This window comes from Pelodiscus sinensis, chromosome 5 (assembly GCF_049634645.1).
Source record: "Pelodiscus sinensis isolate JC-2024 chromosome 5, ASM4963464v1, whole genome shotgun sequence".
NCBI classification, from domain to species: Eukaryota; Metazoa; Chordata; order Testudines; family Trionychidae; genus Pelodiscus; species Pelodiscus sinensis.
Window position 1 is genome coordinate 74,595,756 of NC_134715.1, and position 20,428 is coordinate 74,616,183.

Here is a 20,428-nt window from a genome sequence, read left to right on the forward strand (position 1 = left end):
GGGATGCTGGCTGTAGGAGGGGCCAGGGAGTTCAGGAGCAGGGAGTACTTCCTTTGGGCTGCCAGGGCCACACTGCATTCCCAGAAGGAGCCAACACATATTTCTCCGTAGACGCTCCTCTCTGTAGGCAACAGCTCCATAGCTCCCATTGGCCACAATTCCCCATTCCTGGCCAACAAGAGCTTACAGGCTGGAGCAGACTATGGAGATCTTTGTTGTCCCCTCCACATCCCACCTCCAACTTCCAGGAGCAGTATGGGGCTGGGACAGGCAGGGAGCCTCCTTAGCAGCAGCCCCACAGTATCGCTGCCCTCCTTATTGAATAATCAAGTAGTCGATGGCAATTCCATTGACTACTCGATTATCTGATTAATCGAAATTTAACATCCCTAAGGTGTGCAGCTTATTATTCCTTTCTAAGTGGAGTACTTTGTATTTGTTCTTATTAAATTTTATCCTATTTACTTCAGGCTATTCCTCTAGTTTGTCCAGATCATTTTGAAATAATGAAATTTTAGAGTGGTTTTACAGTACTATGTTTTCTTCACGTTATATTTGCAAGTGATTTTCAGATATGACCAAAGTTTGAGGAAATGGAAAATTCAGTTGAAATAGAAAGCCAAGAAAATGAGCATGCATTATCTGGTTGTGTGTATGTGTGGCTACTTAATCTGAATAGGGGTTGGCATGTGTGTGAGACTATTTAATTTGAATAGTGAATTGGTAAGGCATGCATTTGACCCATTATCTTAAGAAATTTTGTCTTGGACCCAGATATTTTTGCTTAGTGATTGCAACTGCTGGTGAATTGAAAGAGGCCAAAGAAGGATGGAAAGGACTGGAGTTCAGAATCAGATTTTAAAGGTCTACGGTACGGGGATGTTTACCACAGGCATACTGCAAGTGAGAGACAGATAAGTTTTTCTAAATGAAATGGTAACTTTATTTTCAAATCCAAGTGATAAGAGTTTGAAGGTTGTCATTGTTATTATACACCCATTTAACTTATGCTATATGTCCTGAGTGCAAACCATCCCTATGAGGGAACTTGTGGTTAATTGCAAGGTGGATGTCAACTAGTTCCATAGCCATGCCGTCATTTTGGGGCATAACTGTATCCACTCTGAAAGTTGCCTGGTCTTGTAGAAGGAAAGGGTCATCCTACAGTACACCCAATATACATACTACAGTAATTCCCACTGCCACGGGAAAACACTGATCATCACAGGGACCCATTATTCCTTCACTTCCCTTTTCAGCTTCCTGGACTTCAAAAATGGTTTCAGTGAATGCAGCAGGCAAAAATTGAATATACTGGTTCTTACCTCCCATCAGACAAACACAACTGGACCAAAATAAACAATAGCTGTTGGAGGTCTCATAGGAAATTACTGCTCCAGGGCCAGCCGAGAGAAAATGGCATCCTGTGTAAACTTATATTTTGGTGCCCTTAATTGGAATTCAAGTACAGTTACACAGTATGGTCACACAATTTGAGTAAGTTATGGTAGGGACTGTAGCACGCAAGGCTCTGGCACCAGCGGTGAGAATGGTGGACTGACACCTGTGCAATGCCTGGAAGGTGTGTGGCAGCACTGTGAGGCACAAACTGAAATTCAGCACAGCATGCACCTGCCACAAGGTCTGTTTCTCTGACTTGCTGGAAACCTGTCTAGGAAGCCCTGCTGCCTCCATTCCACAGCACTACCCAACTTCAGACAAAGCTGTGCATCCCCAGGAGCTCACGCCATTAGCCTGGATGTGTCCCATGTACCCCTGCTCCACAGTGGCTACTGTAGACTTTGTGCATGGCAGAGCTTTAGGGGCAATGCCAGCCTCAACCCAAACCTGCTCTGCAGGATGCTCTTTCAGGATAGGTAGATAATTTTCAAATTGTAGAGGGAAAACCAAGAAATAGAGTATAGTCAACAGAAATGAGGTACATAACAAGAAAACATAAAACCGATCTTTTTGTAGCCTTGTAGGTTAATGCAGCAGAGACATGAAATGTGCAACTGCATTACTTTGACCTGCTGTCAGTTTCACTTTTGACCCTGTTGTTCAATTCCTGTAAAGTTATAACCAGGTTCCAACTACCCCGAATATCATAAGGACTTCTTTTCACATTGAGACTGATCACAATGCTCCCCATATGTTAGAGGCTATAAATTATTAAGTCTAAATTAAATTAGGGTGTCAGTAAAAATAAATGTCCCAAGAAATGAAGTTAAGAAACACCCATTATGGATTTATCTAGATTCTCTAGAACTTTGAACTAGTCCTTTCTGAAAGCAGACTAATAATTGTATTACTTTTGTCAGCCAGCTCTGTACAATTCAGCTAGCAATGAATTCTTTTCTCCAGTCTGTACTGAACAGAAAATACAGAAATAAAAATACATGTTTGAGACCTTGTTTTGATTCAAAGTTGGAAGATCATTTTACATATTCCAGTTTCCATTGTGATAAATACATATATGGTCATTACTTGAAAAATGGGTTAATCTACAGATTTTGAACTTGTAGTGCCTTTCTCTAGTAAATGTATCTCCTTCAGTGGAGTACTAAGAACAGAGAGTGAAGGAGCAAAGAAAGAATAGAGATTGGGAGGGGAATGAACACCCAGGGCTGGTCTCAGAGTTAAACTCCCCTTTGGACACTGTTACTCTTACATTAAATTGTTTTTTTAATTCATAGCTGGATATTTGGTGTCTTTATTGTAGCTATTTAGTTAATATGACTTAATAATAACTGTGTTTGCACTGATACACTAGAGCCTGTGTATTTGTCAGATATTGTAAGATAAGAGGTCTTCCCTAGTTTAGCACTCCCTTGTGTGTTTGCAAACCTTTTGAGTGGGTCAAGTTAGTGCTGGTTGTATCATGTTTCACATACACATTGTATCAGCTAACAGCTATTATGGTTGTTTCTCTAGACTTTGTTTCTTTGTATAGCTTAACAGTTCTTTTTTTCCAATTTACCTTTTTGTACATTTGAAATGGCTTTATCTTGGAAGTAAGCTGAGGAACCTTTAAATTGTCAAACCAAATTTAAAAAATGATCTTTCAAATGACTATGGTTCGTTCACTCCTGTGAATTCAGTGTTAAAAGTATTGAGCTCTTAGTTCAATGTTAATCATTTAGCAGCGTGTAATTTCACATAGGCATTAACTTTACTTCCAGGCTACAAACATATTTGGTATTTTATTCATTATTCGTTGGAAGTTTAGTATGATATAAAAAAGCCTATAGATTTATCTGAGATGTTCCTTAAGTTTATATTTTGCTGACAACTAAGCAACAATTTTGTTCAGGATTTCATCAGACTGGAATCTATTAAGCAAGAAACTTAACATTGAATCAGCTACTTTATCTTGCTATAGTATATGACTAGGAAAAACATAGTAGCATTATCAATGAACTTACAAATATGTAAAAATATTAAAAAATCAGTTTCTATTTCTGAAAATATAGGAGTACTAAAAAAAAAACCCTACATGGGTAAGAGAAGAAAGCAATAGGTAAACAAGCTAAGAACAGTCATTCCAATATGCTCTGTGTGGTTGACTAGATCCTTTTTCTTTGACTGCAGAACAATTGTGAATTAGAATCAAACGAAAGAAGTTAGTTAAAACACAAACAAGAGGTAAGAGAGAAGATTAGAATTCGTGATTCAGCTGTGAAGTCTTTCCTAGACAGTGATGAAATGAAAATATTTGTTACCTCATTTTTCATAAGCATTGTCTTCAAAAGATTTTGATAGTAAGGCTTGATTCTGGACTTGTTGGTGAGAGAGAGACAGGGCTGTTTTTCAAGTTTGCCGAAGAACCCTTTGTGACTCCAAAACTTGTCTCTTTCACTAACTGAAGTTGGTCCAGATGTAATAATGAAAGTTGTTTTTTCAATAGATTATGACAATCAAAAATTGTGCTATCATCTTAAAACAATGACTGACAGCATTGGTATTACTTATATATCCTAAACTCTGATCTTCCCTGATTCATATTAACATCTTCTGCAGATCACAAATCTTTGGAGGATCTCCTATATTTTAGTAATTTATTTTGTCAGTCAGATAAAACAAATCTCAGTAAAACATTCCATTGAGGAGGAGGTGGATGGGGATGGGGTTGAAGTAAATTTTTCTGTCCTGCATTTTCTGAGTGTCCTGATTGAAGACAGATGTTAGTGTCATTGTTTCACATACCAATACCAGTGATTAGCCTTTATAGTATAGACTATCTGAATCTGTTACAGAACTATAGATTAGAAATCTTTGAAGTATCTTTTAAGAGTTTCTGAAATAAAAAAATTGCCAAAATACTCCTACATACATTCCTACCTTTATTACAGTTAGTTTCTTAATTGTTGATCCTTCTTACTTTTCCACAGTCAGCCTCACTAATGCAGATTACTGAACCTTCATTGTTGTTAAGTCTGTAAGGCGCACAAACTAGGGGTGAGAAGGAAAGGGAACAAAGAAGACAATAGCTCTGAGGTCCAGCAATTCAAAAGGATGTGGGCACCCCACCACCCCGTGCTGCTGCTACTGTGGCAGTAACAGTTTCTGGAGCCCTTGGCCCTTTAAATTGCTGCTGGAGTGCCACATGGTGTGCTTTGGGCAGCTCTGAGAGCTGTGGGGAAGAAGGCACAGCGCAGTGTACTCTGGGCAGTGCTGAGGACTTACTGCCCCAACCCCGCCTCTTCTGCCTGAGGTCCCACCCCTGCCAGGAGCACGGAGCTAGCCCCTATCTTGCTCAGGGGACTACTTAAGCTGTCTGCACCCCTGAAATCATTGTAACAATGAATTCCTCTCCTCTATTCATTCTGTGCTTTGAAATATTTTTAAATAGTGAGCAAAAAAGGTTAGATCTTATTTCTTTGTTAGTTTTCCTCTTTGTTTCCTATTTCCTGCCGGTAATTTTTGTTTCTTAGTAGCTGTTCTGTTATAATTTCACATTTATTTCCAATATTTTTATACCATATATAGATAGATTTTGCGAATGCATGTGGGTTATGTCTATATTGATATTTTTTATATGCTTCTACACATCAGATTGTCATGGTGGCTTTGTCCATGGGAAAGTATCTTAGCTTTTCCACTTCTGCCCATAATTAAATCTTTGTTAAGCCCAATATTGTCCAGTGGGGCTCGAATCTGACTTCCTTTATACAAACATGAAGGAGAGTAAAAGTGACCCTAAGGCAATAATTTTTTTGAGGACTGCTTTTAGTAAATATAGTATAATATAGTACATGTATGATATACTGCTTTCTACACTAAGCAGAAAAACTTCAAAAAAAATTAAGTTTTATGTTTAAGTGTGGAATAGGGGTGTAAAATCCCATTTAATCAGTTAACTGGTTAAACCTTAGATTTAACTGGCTAATCAATTAAACAGGAATGGGACTGCTGCTGCCTCCCCTGCCCTAGCCCCATGCATGGCTCCCAGTTCTCATGCCCCAGCCTGTGGCACAGTGGGCCTGGCGGGGTAGAGCAGCCATTTGCCCCCTGGTCAACCATCCACATTATAGTGGGGAGCTCTTCAGCAGCAGGTGCCCCAGGCTTTTCATCTAACAAATAGCTCAGACCAAGTTAGGGTCATTTGTCCTCTCCCCCCACCCCCAATCCCTTCAGGCTACGCTGCTTAGCCCCATGACATTTTCTCCACATGAGGTGGGTTCGGATGGATGAGGAGAGCAGCCCAGAAAATAGTCCCATAGTTCAGGAATGAGGCACAGCAATGTGTTTTTTTGGGAGAGGTTTGTCTGCGGACAAACTCCAAGAATGTGAATTTGGCATCTTTCACTACAACTAGTTCACTATATATAAACACATTTAACCAGGCAAAGTTACATATTCTAGAAACACACGCACACATCCATTCATATGTGTACTGTTAACAGTTGATTTATGTCATCTTTATCTGCCGTTCCAGAGGGAAAAAAACATATACCATGGAGTTCTAAAAATGGAACTAGGGAAGAGGCTTCTTGAAAGTGATTAGATTCAAAAGATAGACATTTGAAAACCATGTCAACGACACATGAAGTCAATACTACTGAATTTTCTTACTGAAAAGTTTTGGCTGAAGTAACTGTAGGACATACTTAGTCTGGCCCCAGAAAGCTTGCCAAGAAAAGTTGAGTCTAAAATGTTGGGGAATCTGTCCAAGAATAGGCCTCAAACATGTTGCATTCATTACAAGCAGCTGTGTATGAGAAGTGATTCTTTATCCTGCCTACCAAAATCAGTGTGATAAGGCACTGTCAATTTTTATGCCAATTTTCTGACCTGGCTGGAGCCACAAAAACATTTGGCAGAGACTTACTTAAAATTATTGGCAGGTGGCTATTTAAATAATGTTAGCGATAAAGGAATAATGCTAGAGAATTATGCTAAAATGCATGTTTTCTGACTTAGCTGACAAAATCCAGTAAAGAAATAAAAACTTTTATTCATAATAGAAAGAGTATCTTTCATATGAGTTATGATCATACGTCTTAAAACCTCTATTAAAAAAAACCTAAGAAGTGAAGGAAAGTGAAATGACTATGCTATAATTTTGAGTTATTGAAATGTTCTCTGTGATACATTCAAATATTCCTCCATTAGGGGGAGTTACACATTCATTGCTAACTGTATCAGAGAGGTTTTCGGAACACCATTGTTATGATAGATTTTTATCTCTTGGATATTGCAGAGCCTTTTTAAAGGAACTGTGTAACTAGCAGTACCATCCTGTTCCATTACAGTGAATGGGACATTCTGAACCCATTTAATCATCATACAAACATTTGCAGTGATGAGCAAGCTCCCACTACATCAGTTTTTGAATACTGAGAAAGATACATTGTAATAACAATTTTTGTCATGAAATGGGAGATGCTGTAAGTTGAGCTATAGATTGTGAGATGTATAGTACAGTACTTGAGGCAACTCCCTCCAGCAGCCTCTCTCCTCCCACATTCATTGTCTGTTTGTCTTGCATTTAACTGTGTCTGGCTCCAGGTAGTTCAGGAAATCTATCCATGTCTGTTTTATTTACATTCCCGTACTAGAGTTCATATTAGCAACACAGCCTCCGTGTTCAATGTCAGCATGCCTGTTGTCAAAAAGGCAAAGAAATACCAATTGACTTGAGTTAAGTCAAGTTCTTGTGGTGTGGTTTAGGATATATATTTTTTTAAATTAAGAGTTATGTGTATATATTTGTATGTCTGTACACTATGTAGACATCTACGTTATGTATAAATTTGTCCTATGAGCACTTGCAAAGCATATATACACACAGAAAAAATTGTCAATTGAATTTTCAGTTATACAGTGTATACACTGCTGTCCTGTGTATAGGGCATTCACTTTTGTCTGGCAAAGTACTCAGAGTTTTGGAAATTCCACAGTATGCACTTTTCCTAGCTACCCTATAGATACATTCAGAATGACACAATAAGGCTTTCTTCTTTAAGTAGGAAGCCTTTCCGATAATGCACTCCCAGGCTTGTTTGGGGATAGTAGGGTACACAGAATGGTTATAAATGTTCTAAAAGTGATTCCGGCACAGTTCAAGAACCCCAACATTCAGCTGCTCAGTTCTCTGGGAAACTGTCCTAGGTTCTTATGCCCAGCTGCATAAAATAGTGCATTCTGAGAGTTTCCAAAAGGTTTTCTGGGAGCAGAAAGGAAATGAAAAAGTCACATTCATGTAATCCCCTGGGGATATCCCAAATGTCCTATGATGGAAGAACAGTCAGCTCCTCAAGAAGCAGATTTTGAAAAATAGTCACAAGGCAACAGAGGTAGTTGTGACAAGAATGCAGAGGATGTTCCTGTGTAGTACCTATTTAGAGCCAAAATATTGTGGCCAACAGTTCATCAATCAACAGTGGTGCACATATAATTCCCTGATTAGATGTGTCTGTGATGTTACTATATGGAAGACCACTTTTGGTCTGGATTGTGTACACAGATGGTGGAATCTCCAGATCTGGGATGAGCAATAGTGGTTTTATAATTTCCAGGAGTGAGGAGGGCTTTGTGTGTCTTGTGTAGTGAACTAGCTCTGACATTTCAGAATCAGACAGGTAGAATTTCTTTCACGGAGGCGGGCCAGGGGGAAAGGGGGAAGGAGTTTTGTTTTTCCTTTTTGGAAGTAGGCTATTCAAATAGTTATTGAGCAATTCAGCTCCATCTTGGGATTTGAAAAGTCCACAGTAGGTCCTCAATAGTGTATTGCAGGAGCTTGTGATCAAGGTGGCAAATGTGCCAAAGATCATTGAAGGGATCTAAAACATTGAGGCTCTTGGACTGTGCAGGAATCATTGTTAGAACATTTATGACCATTCTGTGTTCCCACCTATCCCCCAACAAACCTGGGAGTGCATTATCAGAAAGGCTTCCTACTTAGTGAAGCAAGCCTTATTGGGTTATCCTGAATGTATATATAGAATAGATAGGCAAAGTGCATACTGTGGAATTTCAAAAAATGATCTTTCCGGGGGTGGAAAAAGGGGAACTACTCCCACCCAAGAACATTGACAGTGATGGTGTTTGTCATTCTGGGTGACCTTTTTCTGATTACTATAATCTGGAAAGAGTCAAGCTGAGATAAATAACCTTCATCAGGTGGATGATGGTGGTGGTAGACTGTGCATTCAAAAGACTGAAGGGTAGTGGTGAGAGACATGGAAATGTCTGTTGAACTGAAACAGCTGTTTAGTGACTAAAGTGGCTATTATCTTAGGTAATTGCATGCACTAACATGCCCTTACGTTTAGAATTTTTTTTACTTTGTGTTTTCTGCATGACTCTTTTGAACAATTTTCACTTGTTTTCTACTGTTTTGAGTCCAAACACAAGGTATAGTTCAGCCATCCACTGTGCCCCCTAACTGAGCATTTCAGCTCTAATTAGGAACAGCAGTTTATACAGGCAGAAAGAGGAGAACTTTTATTTTATTTTGAATGTTTTATTATTTTAAGTAACTTTTTTATTGCATTGATAACTGTGAGGGAAGCATCTGATATCAGTTGTCAGAATAGCATGAAATTTTCATTCCATCATTCCAGGGCTCTGAATGTCAGGTAGGTGTATTTATACATGCATTACTTATAGTTGAACAATTAACTTACAAAACTGCATGCTAGAAACTTGTCTGCAGATTTACACAAAAGATGATGATTTTTTTCTGATGTTCCCTAAAAACAGTAACAAAAAAGATCCAGTGGTTTATTTTTATGGAGGACTGCTCATCTAGAGGGAGAATATGTTTGCTTGACAGTGTAGAGAACTGAAAATTTTGAGTGCAATTATTCAGTGATTTTTTTCATTCATCTTCTGTATACCAGACAGACAAAAGATGAATATGAAGGACAGCAGCAGCTGAACTCACAATGTCATCACATAAGTTTGATTATGAGCTATAGAACACTTATTCCAAGAAATATGTGAAACATTTTCCATGGAAATCACAAGGATGCAAATTTGCTTTTTGCCTGTATTTCTAAGGAATGTCTATGAAGATGTAATTTTGTATAAGACGCTTGAAAAATATTTTACAATCAGAATTCCAGTTAAATATTTCTAAAGGTATGAGACGCCAGCTTCATTATTCAGCAGAACAACAGAGTGATTTTTTTCTGTGAATTTGTTCTCATGTACTAGAAAGACTGCTCTGTTGGTGGTCCTTATCAATTCACAGAGATTTGTCCAGGAAAGCCAATTCTCTTTGTCAGACCACTATACAAAACTATTTTATTCTAAACAGATTGCTTCAGACAGTTTGGAAATACCTTGTTTATTATGTGACTTCTTGTATTGTTGGTATGTTTATATACCAGCTAACTTCACTTTTGTTCAGTTATTGTTTGTTGCAGTTTCATTTACATTAAAACTCTTTTCCACAAAAGTGTTAATTTAAAAAGGACTGCTAATCCAAAGGGAGTCTGAGCTGTGGACTCACGTGTTAAAAATGTAAGTCAGAAGTTGGTCAGTTGGAGGCTGCTTGTATTATGGAGATTAGACATTCAGTCTCCAGTTTGGGAGTAGTGCTGGCATTAGTTGTACAGGCAACTGCTTCCCTGCCAGATAAAAGCCAATGAGTAGCAGCTGCCAGCAGAGAGGAATGTGAGAAAATGGGAAATTGATATGAAAAAAGAAAGGAAAATGATCCTATTATAAAATTCAGAGTTTTAAACTTTTATCACTTTAGATGTCCATGGTGAGATGATGCATTTTGGTGCATCTAATAAGAGAAGCATGACCCAAATTTGCAGTCAATTTGGGGGTTTAAATAAATCCAAACTTATTTTTTTCTTCAGTGAAGAATTTAAAATGGTCATGTTCCCTATGGTAATCTATTTGTTTCTCATAAAATAAAGTAACCCTTGTTTTGAATGATGCCAGAGCATTCATTTTAATTGTGATGGTTTATTCTTGATAGCAGAATTTTAGGATTAGCTAGGGGCTTTTTGTTTTTGTCAGGTTTTTTTTTTGTTAGGGTGGGGTTTTTTGTTTGGTTGGTTTTTTTGGGGGAGGGGAGTTAGTTGAGTTTGGGGGATTTTTAAGGTAAACATCCTCATATGAAAGAATTTGAATTTCATGCAAATGTAATGTCCGTTCTGAAATATGTGTTGATTTGAGTCTGATGCTCCAGGAGTCCCATAAAATGGCTTTGTTACTTGCCTCTAAATCAGCTCTACTATTTCACTTTCAGATATGATATTAACATGTCTGTGCTTCATGTTTTCCAAAAACTGTCTCCTGTATTAAAATGTTGATGGGCCACTGGTTTCAGACTATGAAAACCATGCCTATTCAGCTTTATCTTTGATTCAGCTACTTTGAGACAATACCTTATGCTTAATTATTTTACACTTGTCCTTTATTTTCTATCTATATGTAGAGATTAGGTGTAGATAGGAAGTTTTTAAGTACATTATGTAGCAATATTTTACTGTATTTCTGTTTCTTAAATCATTATTCAGCATAATGCCATGTTGGGTGGTTTGTCTAAATTAGCGAGGGATAGTTATTTCCCACTTCTTGTGCAATGTGAGTACACAGCACCCAAAACCACAATCAGAAATGCTGAATTTTCATTGTGTGGGGGGAGAGGTAATGAAGATACAAAGCAGTTTAATTGTGAATTTTCATAAATAACTTGCATTATCATTGGTGGCATTTAGGGGACACATCACCTACATTGAACAGCATAAATAGGATATAAAAAAAGGAAATTCCATTGTACAGAGTCCCAAAATTGTCAGAGAGCAAGCAAATGAGTGCAGTGGCATGCTCCACTGTACAAAAGTAATGTGTGATTACAAAGCATTCAGGGAAGGGTGGATTCCAAGAATAAACTTCATCTGAGTCCTGTTCAGTGATAGTCTTATGTGTAGAAACAGGACTAATAATATGTGCAGATATACCATCTCATAAAGCTAGAAGGGACCTTGAGAGGTCATGGAGTCCAGTCTCCTGCCCTCACAGCAGGACCAAGTACCATCCCTGACAGATTTGCCTCAGATCCCTAAATGGCCCCCCCTCAAGGATTGAATTTACAACTCTGAGTTTAGCAGGCCAATGCTCAAATCACTGAGCTATCCCTCCCTCTATAGAATTTATGGAGCCCTACACAATTTACTACACAAACTAGTAGCCAGAATGGCAGCCAGGAAGGGGACAGTTTTTTAGAGATGTGATTTTATAGTCTTCAACAATACAATAAGGAAATATTTTTAGAAAAATTTAAACCAAGGTCTTGTTATCTAACACAGTTAATTCAGAAGCTGGCTTTATATGGCTGGTGATGGCAAATGTTAAATGGCTTCATTACCCATTGAATGGCTCTGTCATAGGTTTATTTATTTATGCATTTAAAATAGTTTTATCCCCCCCCTCTATTTAAAGTATTCAAGGCAGCTTACAAAATTTTTTAAAACACAAAATTATATATACATAAAATACAGGGGCTCCGTCAGTAGCCCCGCTCCATGGGGATCCCCTGCTGGAGCAGCCTCTGTTCACCTGGCTCTTACTACATTTAAAATGCAGAGGCACAGCAGTCTCAGATCCGGCTCCAGGAACTACCCCCACTGTTGCTCTGCAGAACAGCTCTTATCGACTAATTGTGTAGTCAATACAAATTGTATCAACTATGTGATTAGCCAAATAACCGTTCCTTAGCATCCTTAGTGGGTGGACATTAAGACCATGGGCCTCTCATGGTGGGGGAACGCACAGCCTTCCCAAACTGCCAGGAGTGGCCCCGCCCACATTCTGCCTCCAGACTGCCTACTATAGGTGTCCTGAGGCAGTGTGTTGCTGCCCCTGAGTGCCTGCCACTCCTGTGCTCTGGGGCCAGGAGATTGGAGCCATGTATTCTCTTTCCTTTCCGGTGCTCCAGGCAAGAGAGGTTGGAGCTGTGTGGCTCCCCCCCACCCCCGGGGTGCTCTGCAGCTGGGGAGGCTTGGGCTCTGCGCACTCGCCCCTTGTCTCCCTGTGGAGGGGAGGCAGGGCCTCAGCAGAAGGGGTGGGGCTTTAGCAGGGGCTGGGTTACTGCCTCCCCCAGCCCTACCTTCACCAACTGCCTATGATTAAGACCCAGTGGTGCCCCCAAATTTTCAGGTGCCCTGAGTAAACTGCATATTCTGCATATGAATACGGCTCTGTGTCAAAATTAAGGATAGGTATGGATGGAGAATCAAAAGCTGCTTTCTTCTAAAGTGAAAATGGAGTACAAGAAGTAGCATCACACCTCTTCACTTAACATCGTTATCTCTTGGAACATCTGTATTGCTGAAGAGCTCACTGTCCACCCGGATTCCTACACAAGCATATAACCATGTTGTTCTTCGGGGACTATCTCTAGAACAATTTCACTTCAGGAAAATATTATGATCATGATAGAACTTGACTCTCTTATGTAACCCACTTACAAATAAATGTTACAGGCCCCCCTCCCTCTCTCCACCCCACCGTCAATCTGCAGAGGGTATGAATCTTACATCTCCAGCATAGAAGGCTTCCCTCTTCATCTTTAGCTATAGAAACATATGTTTTTATTTCTGGCCGTCTCTGTTTCAATACCCAAGGTGTTTGACAACATGATGAATGTCACAAAAGTGATGGTTTGACTGGGGTTTGAACTGCCGTGGGGCTCAAATGATCAGGACAAGCTTTCTTAGATAACAGGAAATATGTAACCTATTGGTGAGGGTATATAGTCCCCCTCTGTGCCAAATCCATAGAGAATAATAGTCTGTTGTAGCTTTAGCTAGAGCTAGTAGATCAAGAAGCAGCATCTCAGGCTTTTAGCTCTGCAGGTCTCTGATTCAGTTCCTAGTGTTGGACAAGATGGCAGCTGTTACACTTAGGCTTCATAGGTTCTTGTTCTTCCATTTCACAATATTCAGCTAATTGAATACATCTTGACTTTATTTTTAATGTGAATAAAGAAAAACTAAGCGATCAATGAGATTTCAATATACATATATTCAGGTGTGTATTCACACATAAATAAGACTATCGAATTTCTAATACCTTATGTCAGATCTCCTAGAAAGATAAGCATCAGATCTTATAGAAAGATAAGTAGAGTTGAAAAGATTCCCACAAAAAAGCTCAGTTGCTGCAGGAAATATTTGCATTCACTTGTGTTGTAGTTATGTTGGTCTCAGGCTATTAGAGACAGAAGGTGGGTGGGGTGATATCTTTTATTGGACCAAATTTTGTTGGTGAAAGAAACAAGCTTTTCGGCTACATCTATTTCTTAATTAGGTCTGTGAAAGGTACTTAGTGTCACAGCTAAGGGCAAGTGTACACTATGCAATTAAGTCAACATAAGTTAAATCTAAGTTGAGTCACTACACTGACTAAATTCCTTTTCCATGTCCACATTATGTTGCTTGTGTTGGCAGTGTGTATCTTCACTACCTCCTATTGCATTGATGCAGAGAGCAGTGCACCGTGGATAGCTATCCCACTGTGCAGATTGCCAAAAGGTATTTTGGGAAGGGTTTGCAATGCCTCATGAGGGCAAGCAAGTCATGTGGGGGTGACTAGAAACATGGTTTCAACTTTCCAAGATATAATTTTCTCTGTCCCATAATTTTATCTACACCCATAATGGTTCACACACCTTTTCAAAAACCCCGCAAATCTATGAGCCTGCCATCTCTGTGAGAACCATGGTTCCTGCACAGCTCTACACAATTGTGATGAGCATTGAGACCACCATGTGGCTGATCCTGCAATATTTGCAAAACAGACAGAGGAGCCAGGAGGAACATGATTGCTTGGAGGTTAGCTTGCTGTGGGACATAGAAACAATTCAGAGTTGTTACTGGCAGCTATGGGTGGTCCTGGGCATGATAAACAATCACTGAGTGGTGGGATCACATCATTATACAAGTATAGGATGATGAATAGTGGCTGCAGAACTTTCGGATATGCAAAGCCTAATTCCTGGATGCATATACCTATTTTGGAGCCAGACCTGTTGCCACAGAGTACATCATAGAAAGGGCTACTTTTCTGTCATATTACAAGCACTGGTGAATCACCACTGATGTTTTACCACCATCAACACAGGATAGTCAAGAAAGGTGCACGATGTACATATCTTTGAGAACACAGGCCTATTCTGAATGCAGCAAGTAGGAATTTTCTTTCTAAACCATGGGATTCCTGTTGGAGCTGTTGAAACGCCAATAGAAATTCTGGAAGACTCTTATTCATGAGGCCTACCCCAGTCACCTCAACAGCAGCTACGAGTGCTTCAACTACACACGCAGCAGGCTGGTAGTTAAATGTGCCTTTGTCATTTGAAGGGTCACTGGCATTGTCTGCACACAAGATTATACCTTAGTGGGGGGGGGGGGGGGAATCCCAACAGTTTAAGCTGCCTATGTGTGCTTCATAATATCTGTGAAGCAGAGGGAGAAAAGTTCTGCCAGGTGGAGGTGGAACAGGTGTCGTCTGATTTTGAGCAGCTAAGTATCAGGGCTACAAGAAGAGCTTGATAAAGAGCTATACAACTTAGGAATGCGTTGAAAGATCTGTTTGATAATGAGCCACAGTAATGAGTGTTGCTGCTATTCCTGGCATTGGTTTAGTTGGTTGGGGGTTTTTTTGGGGGGGGAGGGGGAAGGATTGCCGGGGAGGGGAGGGGTTGCTGTCTGGTATAAATCTTGTAATGAGTGCTGTGTATATAGTAATATAACATTGCAAATGTACCTATTTCTATTATTCGTGAAGGATGTCAGCCCCTGCCAGCATATGTTGCAAACTAATAAAGATGAATTAAGGTTCCATAAATAGACTTTTGTTCCAAACCCATGAAAACAGACATATTTATAACTGAATGAAGCTCTATAAATTCAGATAAAAGAACCTTTGAAGGGGAAAGAACTATCATTTTAATTTCACAGCCCACATGCCAACAGTGCCACCCACACATACACTCCCCTACGATTGTACTGCCTCCCTGTTGGAATGGTAGGTAATGCTGTGGCCAGAATATCACATGAATGTGGAGTGAGAGAGTTGGGAGGACCTGGAATGAACTTCTCTGTAGAGACAGCTTGTAGAGAGAGGTGTGTTGAACCTGAAGATCAACAAAAGTCCACAGTACATCTGCTTATCATTTGAGAAATGCCAGCGTCTCCTGACGTACATCTCTCACCTTTTCTTATGCTTTTTCGTATCTTTGTTCATTCTCTGTTCATTTATAACTGTCCCTGTTCATTCTGTCCATGTGGGTGAGCCTCCAAGCCCTGCTCAGTACTCCAAGCAGTAGAGGCTTCCAGAATCTCTTGAAACATGACATTCTGTGGTCCTCTTCCTTCTTCTCCTCATCTGGCAGAGCTGCTCTGCTGATTTCCCATGGCAAAAGACACTCATATTAGAACCTTTGTGCATTATATCTAAAAATACATGGAAACTTGGCATACTGAATTCACTCCCCTGTATTCACACAAGTTACAAGCACTACATTGCCACTTCTCCTTGGGATTCATAGAGCATGGCAGATATCCTGTCCATTGTGAGTACGACCTAGGGAGGGAGGGGGGTGAGGGAGGCAAGCTGTGGCAATTTTAGCTCAAAAATACTGTACTGCTACATAACATCAGACCAGATGTGGCTGTATTCCACCTGTCAAGAAATGAAAACTGAAGAGGAGTTGTAAAGTAAAATACTATGAATGTAAAATCATAGAATCCTAGAACTAGAAGGGACCTCAAGAGGTCATCAAGTCCAGTCCCCTCCCTTCACGGCAGGACCAAATACTGTCTACATCATCCCTGATAGATGTCTGTCTAATCTGCTCTTAAATATCTCCAGTGATGGAGATTCCACAACCTCCTTAAGCAATTTATTCAAGTATTTAACCACCCTGACAGGAAGTTTTTCCTAATGTCCAACCTAAACATCCATTGCTGTAATTTAAGTACATTGCTTCTTTCCCTATCTTCAGAGGCCAAGGAGAACAATTTTTCTCCCTCCTTCTTGTAACACCTTTTTAGATACTTGAAAACTGCTATCATGTCCTCTGTGTCTTCTCTTTTCTAAACTAAATAAGCCCAATTCTTTCAGTCTTCCCTCATAGTTCATGTTTTCTAGACCTTTAATTATTTTTGTTGCCCTTCTCCGGACCTTCTCCGATTCCTCCACATCTTTCTTGAAATGTGGTGCCCAGAAGTGGACACAGTGTTCTAACTGAGTCCTAATCAGGCAGAGTGGAGTAGAAGAATGACTACTTGTGTCTTGCTCACAACATTCCTGTTAATGCATCAAAGAATTATGTTTGCTTTTTTTGCAGCAGTGTCACACTCTTGATTCATGTTTAACTTGTGGTCCATTAAGACCCCTAAATCCTTTTCAGCAGTCCTCCTTCCTAGACAATCACTTCCCATTCTATATGTGTGAAACTGATTGTTCCTTCCTAAGTGGAGTACTATACATTTGTCCTTATTTAACTTCATCCTGTTTATCTCAGACCATTTCTTTAGTTTGTCCAGATCATTTTGAATTTTGACCCACAATTCCGCCCAGGTTGGGATCATCTGTAAACTTAATAATCATACTCTCTATGCCGTCATCTAAATCATTAATGAAGATATTGAACAGAACTGGTCCCAAAACAGACCTCTGTGGAACCCCACTTGTTATGCTCTTCCAGCATGACTGTGAACTGGTATAACTACTCTCTGAGAATGTTTATCCAGCCAGTTATGCACCCACCTTACAGTAGCCCCATCTGGGTTGTGTTTTCCTAGTTTATTGATTAGAAGGTCATGTGAGACTGTGCCAAATACCTTAGTAAAGTCTAGGTATACCACGTCCACTACTTCTCCCTTATCCACAAGATTCTTTATCCTATCAAAGAAAGCTATCAGATTGGCTTGACATGATTCGTTCTTTACAAATCCATGCTGGCTATTACTTCTCTCCTTATTATCTTCCAGATGTCTGCAGATGCATTCCTTAATTGTTTGCTCCATTATCTTTCCTGGCTCAGAAATTAAACTGACTGATCTGCAGTTTCCTGGGTTGTTCTTATTTCCTTTTTTATAGATGGGCACTATATTTGTCCTTTTTCAGTGTTCTGGAATCTCTCTCAACTTCCATGAGTTTTCAAAGGTGATAGCTAAAGGCTCAGATACCTCCTCTATCAGCCCTCTGAGTATTCTTGGATGCATTTTATGCCCTGGTGCAGACATCTAACTTTTCTAAGTAATTTTTCATAGAATCATAGAATAATAGGACTGGAAGGGACCTCAAGAGGTCATCGAGTCCAGCCCCCCGCCCTCAAGGCAGGACCAAGCTCCGTCTACACCATCCCTGACAGATGTCTATCTAACCTGTTCTTAAATATCTCCAGAGAGGGAGATTCCACCACCTCCCTTGGCAATTTATTCCAATATTTGACCACCCTGACAGTTAGGAATTTTTTCCTAATGTCCAATCTAAACCTCCCCTGCTGCACTTTAAGCCCATTACTCCTTGTCCTGTCCTCAGAAACCAAGAGGAACAAATTTTCTCCTTCCTCCTTGTGACACCCTTTTAGATATTTGAAAACCGCTATCATGTCCCCCCTTAATCTTCTTTTTTCCAAACTAAACAAGCCCAGTTCATGAAGCCTGGCTTCATAGGTCATGTTCTCTAAACCTTTAATCATTCTTGTCGCTCTTCTCTGTACCCTTTCCAATTTCTCCACATCTTTCTTGAAATGTGGCGCCCAGAACTGGACACAGTACTCCAGCTGAGGCCTAACTAGTGCAGAGTAGAGCGGCAGAATGACTTCACGAGTTTTGCTTACAACACACCTGTTGATACAACCTAGAATCATATTTGCTTTTCTTGCAACAGCATCACACTGTTGACTCATATTCAACTTGTGGTCCACTATGACCCCTAGATCCCTTTCCGCCATGCTCCTTCCTAGACAGTCGCTTCCCATCTTGTATGTATGGAACTGATTGTTCCTTCCTAAGTGGAGCACTTTGCATTTCTCTTTATTAAACATCATCCTGTTTACCTCTGACCATTTCTCTAACTTGCTAAGGTCATTTTGAATTATGTCTCTATCCTCCAAAGAAGTTGGAACCCCACCCAGTTTGGTATCATCGGCAAACTTAATAAGCGTACTCTCTATCCCAATATCTACATCATTGATGAAGATATTGAACAGTACGGGTCCCAAAACAGACCCTTGAGGAACTCCACTTGTTATCCCTTTCCAGCAGGATTTAGCACCGTTAACAACAACTCTCTGACTATGGTTATCCAACCAATTATGCACCTATCTTATCGTGGCCCTATCTAAGTTATATTTGCCTAGTTTATCAATAAGAATATCATGCGAGACCGTATCAAATACCTTACTAAAATCTAGGTATATGACATCCACCGCTTCTCCCTTATCCACAAGGCTCGTTATCCTATCAAAGAAAGCTATCAGATTAGTTTGGCATGACTTGTTCTTCACAAACCCATGCTGGCTATTCCCTATCACTTGATTACCTTCCAAGTGTTTGCATATGATTTCCTTAATTACCTGCTCCATTATCTTCCCTGGGACAGATGTTAAACTGACCGGTCTGTAGTTTCCTGGGTTGTTCTTATTCCCCTTTTTATAGATGGGCACAATATTTGCCCTTTTCCAGTCTTCTGGAATCTCCTCTGTCTGCCATGATTTTTCAAAGATCATAGCTAAAGACTCAGATACCTCCTCTATCAGCTCCTTGAGTATCCTGGGATGCATTTCATCGGGACCTGGTGACTTGCTGACATCTAACTTTCCTAAGTGATTTTTAACTTGTTCTTTGTGTATCCTATCTTCTAAACTTACCCTCTCTCTGCTTGTATTCACTACGTTAGGCACACCTCCAGACTTCTCGGTGAAGACCGAAACAAAGAAGTCATTGAGCATCTCTGCCATTTCCAAGTTTCCTGTTACTGCTTACCCTGTTCTTGGTCTTCCTCTTGCTTTTAATGTATTTATAAAAGGTCTTCTTGTTTCCCTTTATGCCTGTAGCTAGTTTGATCTCATTTTGTGCCTTTGCCTTTCTAATCTTGCCCCTGCATTCCCGTGTTGCTTGCCTATATTCATCCTTTGTTATTTGTCCTAGTTTCCATTTTTTATATGACTCCTTTTTTATTTTGAGATCATGCAAGATCTCCTTGTTAAGCCAAGCTGGTCTTTTGCCATATTTTCTATCTTTCCTACACAGCGGAATTGTTTGATTTTGGGCCCTTAACAATGTCCCTTTGAAATACTTCCAACTCTCCTCAGTTGTTTTTCCCTTCAGTCTTGCTTCCCATGGGACCTTACCTACAAGTTCTCTGAGCTTATCAAAATCTGCCTTCCTGAAATCCATTACCTCAGTTGTGCTGGTCTCCCTTCTACCTTTCCTTAAGAGCATGAACTCTATTATTTCATGATCACTGTCCCCTATACTGTCTTCCACTTTCAAGTTCTCAACTAGTTCCTCCCTATTTGTTAAAACCAAATCCAGAACAACTTCTCCTCTGGTAGCTTTTTCAACCTTCTGAAACAGAAAGTTGTCTCCAATGCAGTCCAGAAACTTATTGGATAGCCTGTGCCCCGCTGTGTTAGTTTCCCAACATATGTCTGGATCGTTGAAGTCCCCCATCACCATCAAATCTTGGGCTTTGGATAGTTTTGTTAATTGTTTAAAAAAGGCCTCATCCACCTCTTCCACCTGACTAGGTGGCCTGTAGTAGACTCCTAGCATGATATCACCCTCGTTTTTTACCCCTTTTAGCTTAACCCAGAGACTCTCTACACAGCTATCTCCTACGTTCATCTCCACTTCAGTCCAAGTGTGTACATTTTTAATATACAAGGCAACCCCTCCTCCCTTTTTTCCCTGTCTGTCCTTCCTGAGCAAGCCGTACCCTT

General features: G+C 40.0%; 1 protein-coding gene and 1 long non-coding RNA gene across 9 annotated transcripts in view; one reads left to right on the forward strand and one right to left on the reverse strand.

Annotated features, from left to right (window-relative positions):
• TENM3 (teneurin transmembrane protein 3) overlaps positions 1-20,428 on the forward strand; it is a 2,294,790-nt gene that overhangs the window by 1,909,466 nt on the left and 364,896 nt on the right. The gene's annotated exons all lie outside the window — the stretch shown is intronic.
• Positions 15,502-20,428, reverse strand: part of LOC142829633 (uncharacterized) — a 42,379-nt gene continuing 37,452 nt past the window's right edge. For both annotated transcript variants that reach the window (XR_012904255.1, XR_012904256.1), the window contains one exon: positions 15,502-15,875. This is a non-coding gene — a long non-coding RNA (uncharacterized LOC142829633). The remainder of the gene's footprint in view (positions 15,876-20,428) is intronic.